The following is a 10922-nucleotide window of genomic DNA, read 5'->3' as shown; positions in this document are numbered from 1 at the left end:
GAATCCATGCCCGGACACGGAAAAAAAAAAAAAAAAAAAAAAAAAAAAAAAAAAAAAAAACTGTTGATAAAAGTCCTGGAGATGGACGGTGGTGATGGTTGCAGAACAACATGAATATACTTAATGCCACTGAACTTTACACCTAAAAATGGTTAAAATGGTGAGTTTTATGTTATGTATTTTTCCCATAATTCTAAAAAAAATTTTAATTTAAAAAATAATCTTATTCAGGGAATGGGTTGTGTTCCCACCAACCAGAAGGAAAAGGCCTTCTCATTAACAAGGCATGGGCTACAGTGCTCAGAAGGGTTGCCTCATTGTTGTGGAAAAATTAGCCCTATAATAAAGGCTGAACTAGTCCCACCTAACAAAGGTAATAGCAATCCTCCAAAGGATCAAACTATATACAAATAATTTAACCATGTCCCAGAAAAAAAAGCTCACAAATATTTATAGACAACAAAATTATCTGGGCCGGCCCGGTGGCGCACTGGAGAGTGCGCCGCTTGGGAGCGCGGCAGCGCTCCCACCAAGGGTTCGGATCCCATGTGGAGACCAGTTCCCGCTCACTGGCTGAGCGTGGTGCTGGCGCAACACTGAGGGTTGCGATCCCATTGCCGGTCAGTAAAAAAGACAAAAAGGAAAAAAAAATTATCATGCACACAGCAATGTAAAATTCACAATGTTTAGCAACCAATAAAAAATTAGCAGGTAAGGGCCAGCCCATGGTTCACTCAGGAGAGTGTGGTGTTGATAACAAACACCAAGGCCACGGGTTTGGATCCCTATATAGGGATGGCCGGTTAGCTCACTTGGAGAGTGTGGTGCTGAGAACACCAAGTCAAGGGTTAAGATCCCCTTACCAGTCATCTTTAAAAAAAAAATAGCATGCATGCAAAAAAACAGAAAAATGCATGATGTGGAGAAAAATCAATCAATAGAAACAGACTCAGAAATGAGACAGATGATAAAATTAATAGAAAGAACATTAAAACTATTTTATAATTATATTTCAATATGTTCAAGAAGATACAGAAACTAAAAAACAGATACAATTAAACTTTCCTAGATGGAAAATATAATGTTCAATATGAAAATTACACTGGATGAAACTAATAGTAAAATAGACACTGAAGAAGCAATTGTTTAGAAAGAAATAGAAACTATCCAAAATGAAACAGGAAGAAAACAAAAGACTATTAAAAAATGAACAGAGTTTCAGTGATCTTTGGGAAAACTTCGAGTGACCTAATATACATGCAGGTGGAATCCCAGAAAAGGAGGTAAGGGTTTGTAAACAATATTTAAAGAAATGATGGCTGAAAACTTTCTAAATTTGATGAAAACAGCAAAACCACAGATCTAAGAATCTCAGTGAACCCCAAGCATAAGAAACATGAAGAAAACCACACCAATGCACATAATCAAATTTCTGAAAATCAGTGGTAAGTGAGAAAATCTTAAAAGCCTCCAGTGGGGGTGGCGGGGAGGCATGTTAAATACAGAGGGACAAAGACAAGGATGACAGCAGACTTCTCATTGGAAATAAAGCAAGCCAGAAGACATTGGAACAACAACTTAAATGTAGTGAAAGAAAAAATTTTTTCAACCTAGAATTCTATAGCCAGTGAAAATATGCTTGAAAAGCACAAGCTAAATAAAGACATTTTTAGAGATTAAAAAGCTGAATAAACTTAACAGCAGTGGGCCTGCACTACAAGAAAAGTTAAAGCAGCCTTGTAGGCATAAAGCAAATGATACCAAATGGAAACCTTGAGAGCTTACGTGGAGGTTCCAGCAGGGGAGCACAGCTACACATATATCTATGAGTAAAGAACAGTCCTCTCCTCTGTCAGGGAAGGTCGTCCTCTTCAACCAAGCATGCAGCTTCAACAGGGACATACATGGAGCAGTGGGGGAGGAAGGGGTCACCAGCCTAGCCAGCCAGATCAACCAAATCAACCGTGGTGATCAACGGGGTGACAGATGTCGCAGCCAGATCACCCTCACACACCCAAATGGAAATCTGAATCTACACAAAGGAATCAAGAGCACCAGAAATGGTAAAATGTTGGTAAATATAAACTTTTTAAAAATTTTTACATCTCTTTGAAAGATAATTGACTAAAGATAAATAATAACACTATATTGTGGGGGTTATAACATAAAGAAATAAAATAAAGGATAACAACAGCACAAAGCCTGGGATGGGGGAAATGGAACTACACTGTTATATATTCATAGGTTTCCTATACTATAATATACTATACATAAGCTCTTATACTATATGTAAATTGGTATGATATTACTTGAAAGTAGAATGGGATAAGTTAAAGATGTATACCACACATGCAAGGAGAAAACACGCCGAAGAGTTGTGGCTAATAAGACAACAAAGGAAATAAAATAGAATCACGGAGTATTCAATCAACCCAAATGAAAGAAAAAAAAGAAGAAGGGGAAACAAAGAACAAATGGGACAAAAAGAAACAACAAGCAAGAGCTCTTGCTCAGCCCATTCTCGCCATGTGATATCCTGGTGGCCGTGGAACCCTGTAGAGAGTTCCCACCCAGAGGAAGGCCCTCACCCGACGTGTTCCTTGGACTTGGGACTTCCCAGCCTCTGAGACTGACATGAAAATGTAGAATCTGGAACCTAAGGCAGAACAGCAGTGGGAAGAAGTGACGTCAAGTATGTTATCACCATAGTTATTCTGCCAAATTTTCCACGACGCTTCCTCTATAACCCTTTCCCTGTATGCAGCTTCGAAGTGCTAGTTTCTTCAGATGGCATACCACACTTCGGAAGCACACACCTCTTCATTTACAAGAGGCAAAGCCAGCAAAGTGGAATTTCCCAGTGTAGCATTAGGTGGGATGTTTTCCAAAGCCTGAGTTTATGACAAAGGGAGAAATTTGCTCTCTGTAGTACACTTAAGCATGCTCTGGAGACAAAGGACAACAATTATGTAATCTCAGAATCTGAAGTTCCCTTATCATTTCACCTACTGGATTTATACAGAAGGAACTAGAACATAGACAGTGAAAGAGCCAATGGCTTCCAGCATAGTTTTTCTGCATAGTTTCAAGAGTGCTTTTTGGACATTCCAACTCCATCTCATTGAAAGCAGTGGAAAACAAGAAACATTTGCTAGCGTAATAGAGAAGTTTCCCTCCAGTCTTCGTGTAGCCTCCCCTAAACAATGTGTGGAATACTTGGGTTTTTCTTTACGGGATTTCTGTTTTCATTCCTCATGCTCATTACCATCACAAGACCTACATGACATCAATATAGTGGATTTTAGCCAAGGTGCGCACATGCAGCCAAGAGACGGTTTGCAAGGGTAGAGACCCAACAGAAATTTTTATTCTAAAGTAGGAATTTAGTGCTATGATTCATCTGCTTCAACCACCACCACCCCCCACCCTTCCTCCACTGCTTTACTATTGTACCAAATGTTAAAAAATGTGAATGGTGTAAGTTAGAATTGTATTTTGAAGATTTTGTATTTATTGCAATTTTTTGTTTAGTTACCTATTATGCCCTTTTGTTTTATATTTAATTAGCATTTTGTTTACAAACATATCTGAGGTCCAGTGTGGCAATTTTGAAGATGAGATCTGAGATAGAAGAAGAAGATTCTATGTCGGCCTCTGGGAAATTCTGATGAGGTTAATGATGAAGAATTAAAATCTTATGTGTCGTTTCACTGCAGTGGTGGAGTAGGGGACACAAAATCACCTGTTTTAACAATGAAAGTTATTGATGAGTTCAACATGGGTTGGTAATTCAAGTCTTCCTCTTCCATTGTGTGTTTTCCATAATCTATGGAAAACAACTTTCAAATGCAGCAATGGCTCCACTGAATTCACAGCCATCATATAAGAAAAGGTGTTGATTATTTTAAATCACTATTGGAATTTCAAAACAAACAAAATAGAACTTTAGTTGTGAAAGGCCTGGGAAACAATCTACTGAACAGCCAAACTTCTTGCCCAGAAAAAGAAAACTAGCAATGCCAGCATGTAAAATTAGAATGAATGAATGAAATGCTACGACAAAATGCAGTGTAGTGAAATGAAAAGATTCTGCTTTCAAATGGTGAATAAGGTGATGTATTGTTGGTGCTTAACTAATGTTGAAAAGGTTGTATGTAATAAACTGAAAAACAACACCTTCTCTCTCCAGGTTGATGAGACAACAGAGCTGACTAATAAATATGCTGCAGCATATGTAAGATTTGTAAATGATGTTGAAATTCAAAAAAACATTTCTGCTGCAGAGAACTGCATGAAACAAGCAAAGGCCAAGACATATTTAAAATTTATAAATAAAAGATTTATCTTGAAAACACTGGGTTTGCATCTGTGTTGATGGTGCCCCTTTAACAGTTTGCTTCATGAGAGCTTTCACCTTTCTTGTAAAATAATGTTACCATACACTGCTTTCTTCACAGAGGGGTACAGGTGTCAACAATTCTTGAAAATAAAATTTGGAGAAAAAAGAAAACAACAAGCAAGGTGATAGATCAAAACCCAGACACATCAATAATCACAATAAATGTATATGGTCTAAACATCCCAATTAAAAGGCAGAGATTGTCTGATTGAATAAAAAATCAAATCTAACTATGTGCTACCTACAAGAAACACAATTTAAATGTAAAGAGAGAAATAGGTTAAAAGTGAAAGGACAGAAGAAGAAACATCATACTAACACTAATCACAAAAGAGCTTGAGTGGTTATATTAAAAACAAAAAAGGTAAGTTTCAGAGCAAAGAATATATTCAAGGATAAAAAAGGCAATTTCAGGGCCAGCCCAGTGGCGCACTGCTACAGTGCGCCACTTGGGAGCACGGTGGCGCTCCCGCCGAGGGTTCGGATCCCACATGCAGACCGGTTCCCACTCACTGGCTGAGCGGGGTGTGGGCGCAGCACCAGGGGTTGCGATCCCATTGCCGGTCCCGGTCTGGTATGGGCGCGACACTGAGGGTTGCGATCCATTGCCGGACACGAAAAAAGACAAAAAGGAAAAAAAAACGGCAATTTCATAATGGTAAAAAGCTTATTCAATAACAGTATATAGCATTCTAAGTTTTTATTTGCCAAATAACAGAGCTTCAAAATACATGAAGCAAAAATGGATAGAACTGAAAGGAGAAATAGATCCACAACTATAGTTGGAGATTTCAACACTCCTCTCTCAATAATTTTTAGAACAAGTAGACAAAAAAAGAAAAGAAAAAAAAAAAGAACCACATGGATATAATTGTCTTGAGCAACATTATCAATCGAATTAACCTAATTGATATATATAAAACGGTCCACCCAACAACAGTAGAATACACATTCTTTTTCAGTACACACAGATTATTTACCAAGGTACAACATATTATGAACCTTAAAACAAATTTGATAAACTTAAAAAAAACTCAAATAATACAGACATGATCTGTAACCAGGATAGAATTAAATTAAAAACCAATATGAAGAAACATATTGAGAAAATTCTCAAGTATTTTGAAACTGAATTATACACTTCTAGATAATTCAAATATCAAAGAAAAATTAAAAAGGGAAATTAGCAATTATTTTTCATGGAATTAAAATGAAAGCACAATATATGTAAATTTATATGACTAAGCTAAAGCAGTGCTTAGAGGGAAACTTATAGCACAAAAAATACCTTTGTTAGAAAAGAACGAAGGTCATATATAAGTGACCTCAGCTTTCACCTTAAGAAACTAGAAAAAGAAGTTGGAGAAGATATTGGTCAATGGATACAAAACATCAGTTAGGAGAAATAAATTCGAGAGCTCTATTGTATAATAGGTGGCTATAGTTAATAACAATATATTGTATTCTTGAAAATAGCCAAGTGAGTAGGTTTTAAGTGTTCTCAGCACAAAAAAAAAGTATGTGACTTATGTTAATTAGTTTTATTTAGCTACTTCAGGTATACATATTACAAAACAAGTTCTACATGATAAATATACTTTTATTTGTCAATTAAACAAATAATGTTTTTTAAAAAGAGACTAGAAAAAAGAAGAGCAAATTAAACCCAAAATAAGGAGAAGAAAGGAAATAATAAAGATCAGAGTGGAAACCAGTGAAATAGAAAACAGAAAAATAAAAGAGAAACTTGACGAAACTCAAAGCTAGTTCTTTCAGACAATCATAAAATTGATAAACCTCTAGCCAGACTGATCAGGAAAGAAAGACAGAAAACACACGTCTTCGGGCCGGCCCGGTGGTGCACTGCGCTAGTGCGCCGCTTGGGAAGCGCAGCGGCGCTCCCGCCCGAGGGTTCGGATCCCACATACAGACCGGTTCCCGCTCACTGGCTGAGCGAGGCGCGGGGGCAACGCCGAGTGTTGCGATCCCGTTGCCGGTCCCAGTCTGGTACGGGGGTGACACTGAGGGTTGCGATCCGTTGCCGGACACGGAAAAAGACAAAAAAAAAAAAAAAAAAGAAATCACTTCTTCACCACCCCAAGGCTGTTCAGCGCTAGGTGCTTGGAGCTCTGGGAGAGCAGGTCAGGGCCTGGAATCCCTTGTGCAGTGGCCTTGAAAGGCTGCCTGGGCAATGGAGTGGACATTGGCCACGTCTAGTCAGAGAAGCTGCTCTTTCTGGTGTAGGGTTGCATCTACCTGGAGCAAAGGGCCCCTTTTTGCAACTCAGCTGTCCACAGGGAATATATTTGTTTCCTATTGTTGCTGTAACAAATTACCACAAACTTGGTGGCTTAAAACAACCCAGATTTATTATCTTACAGTTCTGAAGGTTAGAAATCCCACACAGGTCTCACTGGCTAAAATTGAGTTGTCAGCAGGGCTGTTTCTTTCTGGGGTTCGGGATATCACCACAGATTCTACAGATTATTAATACATATTATTGTAATGGAGTATTCTTTGCAACATTAGACCAATAAATTTGACAATTTAGGCTAAATAAACAAATCCCTTGAAAGATACAAACTGCTAAAACTCACTCAAAAAGAAATAGATAATCTGAATAGTCCTAGATCTAGTAAAGATACTGGAATTTGCAGTTAAAAACCTTCTAACAAAGAAAACTCCAGGGGTGTTGGGGAGGAGGAAGGGATAGCAAAGGGCCAGATGAGCCCCTCTGGGGACTGTTCACTATCTTGGTTGTGGTAATGGTTTTCTGGGCATGTTCATGTGTCAAGAGCCATCAGAGTATACACTTTAAACACGTGCACTTTACTAATGTCAACTAACCTTCAAAAAAATAAAGAGAAGAGCACACACCCCCAAGACCAGAGGGCTCAAGGTAGGCTCACATCCACGTGTGCCCCCCCAGCTCATCCTCATCCCTCACAGCCTCTGAACCACAGCTGGCCCCAGAGCCCTTCCAGGGTGGGCAGGCCTGTCCCCCACCCCCACAGCACTCACCAAGCGAAGCCAAGTGAGAAGCCGTCATCTGCCCTTCCTCGTCTCTGTGACAACTGTCCTCTGCAAACACCACTGGAGTTAGACTCCCTCGTGCAGGTCCTCTCCCAGACCCGGCCACATCGGGTCACCTGTGCAGTGGGGGCTGGGGCTTGGAGGCTGAGGCCCCTGCTGTGCTGAGGGCTCCTGGGGTGAGCGTGGGGGGGGGAGGACAGAGGGGATGAGGGGCCATTTCTTCTCTGGGCTCCTGCTCCCCTGGGGATTAGAGGCCCAGGAAATCTCCAAAAGCTGTAGGTTCGGGGGCCTGTGTCTTCCTCTTCTGACCCTTTCCTCTTACTGAGGTCTACTACTTAAGACAGTGGCTCTCGGCCTTGGGCATTTATCAGACTCCCCTGGGAACTTGATAAAGACGCAGATTCCCGGCCCATCCTACCTCATGGAGCCTGGGCCTCTGTGTTCCTTATTAGACCTGCCAGTGAGTCAGCGACACGCCAAAGCTTGAGAGCCACTGACAGCGTACTGGTTTAGCTACTTTAATAGAGACTAAAATAACTGGCTTTAGAAAGACAGAAGGTTTATTTCTCTTGTGAAAAAGACAAGCTGGTAACTGGTCCAAGTGGCTAGGGCAGGATGTTCCATGAACTGGTCCAGGGTACAGTGACCAACTGTCCCACTTTTCTTGGGACTGGGGTGGGGGGGACGGTTCCCAGAACACAAGACTTTCAGTGCTAGAATCAGAAAATCCCAGGCAAACCTGGACAAGTTGGTCAGCCACATCCAAGGATGCTTTGCCGTGCCCCAGGGTGTGGCCCTTGGTCTGCGCACCAGAGCAGGCTCCGCACCACAGTGTCCTAGTTCCACTCCATAGGGGAGAGAGAGGAGGCAGAGGACAGGCAGCGTGCTCTGAGGGCAGGCTCAGAAGTCACACTGCCTCTGTCCCCAGCCCCTGGGCAGAATCGGGTGGGATGCCCATGCTAGAACCCCAGGGAGGTGCTGGGAAAGTCAACTCTGGCGAGAGGGCCATGTGACCCGCTAACTCTCAGGAATCCATTACTGAAGAGAATGGATACAGGGCCCCTCAGCATGCGCTGCCTGTGTGGAGGGGCAGCATTTGGAGAGGCTGGGAGTGGACGGGGTGGGGGTACCAGGAAGCACAGGTCTGGTCTCTGCAGAGATGGAGCTATCTGTTCCCCTGGTGACCCCAAGGACCACAGGGGCCAGTTGTGAGACCCCACCCCATTGCCACCTGGCCACGTTCCATTGGCCCTCCAAAGCCCTGGCTGAAATACAGCCCCTCCAAGAGGCCCCTACTGACCCTCCCACTATGAGGGAAAGCCAGTGCCCCTGATGGCTGTATCTCTGCCCCAGATGAGTCTCAGGGAGTTTGGCTGCATCCACTCAACAGACCCCCAGCAAGCCCTACCACCCCTCTTTGCAAGGCAAAGAAATAGGTACTCCAAGAAGTAAGGGACTTCGTCAAGATCACTTACTTATAGGCACCAGAGCTGGGGTTTGAACCCACGACTGATTCTCAGTCCGCAATGCCTGGGGCAGGGGGGTGGGAGGGCCTGGAAAGGGGCCCCTGTCACTTCAACCCCTCCACCCTCCCACCTTACCCATTCCCACGGCCAGGTCCCCAAGGCCAGCCCACGGCCTCTAGCCAAGAACAGGTGGAACCAGCCAAGAGGCTAGTGCTGGGTGAGGCCAGAAGCCGGCTGCAGCTGGCTGAAAGTGGGGCCTCTGGAGGCCAACCCGAGGCAGCAAAGCTCAAACTGAGGGAGGGTGTCTGACCCAGTATCCTGGCTTGGGGAGATCAGAGACAGTTTGCTGCATCCTGGAGGTGTCCCTTCCCCAGCAAAGAAAAAGCTGGTGCAGGGGCTGGGGGCTTTCCTGGAAACCAAAGTGCCAGAGGCAGGGCTGAGGCTGGAAGAGGGCTCTGGGTAAGGACCCAGCCACCCCGCACCCTCACACACAACCGTCCTCATTTCTGCTTCCTGGAGTAAGAAGGAAAATGGTGATTTGCTTGGGAGGGACAGATCGCGATGAGAACTGAGGAAAAGGACAACCAGCTACAAGGACAGAGTGATGCCGTGAAACATATGTTTATTTTTATCAATTTATAATGTAGTTATTCACACCATACAGAATGACTCAAAGTTATGGATAGGGAAACACCCCATAATTCCCCCGCCTGAGCCCAGCCCCTCCCACTGAGCTGCTGAGGGGCCATGCAGATAGCACAGGGACGATATGCCGTAAAATGAAATTGCCACCAAGTGGCTATGGCAGTCAGCGGGCAGCCTCACTGATAAGACCTTCTGGACACTCTGAGCACCACAGACCCAGCCTGGCACTGCTGCACCTGCCCACGGCCCCTGAGCTCTCAAACCAGAGCCTGAGAGGTGGCCACAGTGGCGTCTGCTGGGCAACAGGTGGAGGTGCTGACCGACGTGGGCCCTCCTCCCGGGAACACAACTCCCTCCACCTGGGAGGGAGTCCTCCACGTCCAGTGCCAACCCTCTCTGGGTACAGCTCTCCACAGTTACTTCATGAGTCCTCACATCAACCCTGTGAGAGTAGCACCCCTGCCCATGTTCGGGTGAGGCTCAGAGAGGGCAAGGGACTGGGCCAAGGCCACCCGACAGGAACTGCCCTAGCAGGCCTCAAAGCCAGACCTGTCAGACCCACCACCCAGACTGCCCAGCAGGGGGTGGACCAGAGGAGGACCCTCCCTTCTTCCCGAGGGTGCAGCCGGACCAGCAGGTCAGGCAGGCTCCAGGCAGGTCAGCCTCACCTCCCAGGCAGCCCCAGGCAGAAGCGGCCTCGCCCTGGCTGCAGGTGGGAATGGAACCAGCGCTGTGCAGGGCCCTCCCAGGGCACATGGAGGCTCCCGCACAGACCTCTCCTGTGGAGCCCCCAGACCCATTGAGGGTCCCCTGCAAGCGGCTGCACCTCACGGCTGGGGGCCTGTCTGCACCACCTGGGCTGTGGTCGCCAAACTTCCTCCCACCCCCAGTTTCTGTCCCTCTGGGCCCTTCATTCCGTCTGTGGCACTCACGGGACCCCTCCGTGCGCCCCCTGGACTGCACACTGCTCCCGCAGGCCCTCCGTTGAAGTGACAGGTTCCTGTGGTAGAATTCCCGGCTCTCCTGCGAGCCCGCGACGAAAACGACCAACTCGGGAGGGTCTCGGGAGGGTAAGGCCGGCCGCCCCGGCCACCCGCTCCAGGAAGCCCAGGGCAAGGAGCGCTCCTAGTTAGCGCGGGGCCCAATCCCAGGTCCTCCTTAGGAATTCGGCGGGGTTTCGAGAAGGACGGGGGCCCTTGGGGCGCAGGAGGGTGGCGGCGGCGTCTCCAGGCCGGCAACGCGCCAGGAGCGTGGGCGACCCCGCGGGCCCCCACCCCGCAGTTCCCAGAGCTCGGCGACGCCACGCCCGGCCACCGCCCCGCTGCGCCCGGTTCTCAGGCCGCACCCTCGGCCAGGGTAGCCCCTCGCGGGCCCAGGGC

This window comes from Galeopterus variegatus, unplaced genomic scaffold (genome assembly GCF_000696425.1).
Source record: "Galeopterus variegatus unplaced genomic scaffold, G_variegatus-3.0.2 Scaffold62, whole genome shotgun sequence".
Taxonomy (NCBI): domain Eukaryota; kingdom Metazoa; phylum Chordata; class Mammalia; order Dermoptera; family Cynocephalidae; genus Galeopterus; species Galeopterus variegatus.
This window is presented reverse-complemented; position numbering follows the sequence as displayed.